This window comes from Pseudophryne corroboree, chromosome 1, assembly GCF_028390025.1.
Source record: "Pseudophryne corroboree isolate aPseCor3 chromosome 1, aPseCor3.hap2, whole genome shotgun sequence".
Lineage (NCBI taxonomy): Eukaryota > Metazoa > Chordata > Amphibia > Anura > Myobatrachidae > Pseudophryne > Pseudophryne corroboree.
Window position 1 is genome coordinate 1057174307 of NC_086444.1, and position 1521 is coordinate 1057175827.

Genomic DNA, 1521 nt, shown 5'->3' on the forward strand with positions numbered 1-1521 from the left:
CTGGGGAGTCACTACACCGCTGAGGTCCCTGGGTCTCTCCCTTCCGGCTCACAGAATTCGAGGAAGCACTGGGTCAGGTAGAAACAGCCTCAGCCTACTGAGGTAGTGCTGGGCTGTGACCCTTCTCATACTAGCATATGACAGTCCCTCAGAGAGAGTCCCCAATGCTGTGTTTCTACTGGCTGTATATTTCCTGTGCCCTGGGTCACTGTAAGGGCTGTATGTGGCTGAGGGGCGGCTGTGCTGACTCCTGGGGCCAGGGGACACTGAGGGCAGTATTAAAAAGTATAAAAGTATTAAAAAGTATATAAAGTGTCTCAGGTCCTGGGCAGGAGCCATTTTGTGCAGCTTCTTGCTGCATACTAAGTCCCTCTCTCTGTATTTCTTCAGCCATGAGGCTGTGGCTCAGCACACTGGTGCAAGAGTTCAATATGTATAGAGACCTAAGTTCTAGCCCAACTTCGGACAGAGACATTATTATTATCTTTATTGTAGGGGGTTGCTGGGTGTTTTCGCGCCCTCAAACCAGTCTAAACTGCCTCACCCGATTAGGCCCTGCCTCCAGCAGCACAGCAGGAAGCTCATGATCACATGTCAGCAGCTCAGCATGAGGGGGAGGGGAAGCACTGTGTTCTTTGCACTCAGATAGTGGGACTATTGCTGGGATCAGTAACTGCCTAAAGTATGATAGACACAATAGCAAGTATTCTGGGACTATTGCAGTTTTCTGTACTCAGCCCAGCAACTATGCCAAATATACACATGATATTTGCTTGTTAGAATATCCTACTTGTGTTGTCATGCACAAACAATGCCCTCGCCTCACAAATTATGGGCACTACAGTAAATATAGTGGCTATTACTGTGTTCAGCATTTAGTCCACCAAATTGGTGGTATAGCTTTATTCAATAGCTGGTATAGTGGGTCTTTTACTACCTCTATTACGTAGCCTACCAACTGCAACCAATATGCAAGTGGTATTTGCTTATTATCTCAGCCTTTTAGCAAAGTTCAGGTGTAATATCTGTTTTTATCAGTTTAATATCTGATACGCTCCCTTTTTAGGGACCATATATTACATGAATTTTTAGTAAGATAAAAGAGGAGCTTGCTCTGTCCACTTTATACATTGACCTGGTATTGCAGTGCGTCCAGGACCAGTACACAAATACTGGTATTGTCAGAGTCTGCCTTTGCTTGCACTATGACAAGGGACTGGTACTCTGTTTACTACTTAGCCCACAAACCTTGGTAAAATGTTAATGGCTGAGTTAATGTAAAATACTGTGTGGTCAATACTTTCACCTAAAGCAGTGATTGTTGGTAGTCTGTTTTCCTTTTGTTATTTCTATGTCAAGACACAAGACAGACTATTTATTTTCTTGTGCACTATGTGCCTATAAATTGCCAAAATGGCTGCACAGAGCTAAACGCTCCTTATGCAGCTTATACTATGTAGTGAGCCAGGTCCTTGACAGACACTATAGCTCAGTTACTTCAAAGGACAATCATTTGTCCTA

General features: G+C 44.0%; 1 non-coding gene across 1 annotated transcript; it reads left to right on the top strand.

The window, feature by feature from the left end:
* The first annotated feature begins 986 nt into the window (after positions 1–986).
* Positions 987–1172, top strand: LOC134960300 (U2 spliceosomal RNA). Its single transcript, XR_010187735.1, has one exon. It is a non-coding gene; the product is annotated as a U2 spliceosomal RNA (small nuclear RNA).
* The last annotated feature ends 349 nt before the right edge of the window (positions 1173–1521 follow it).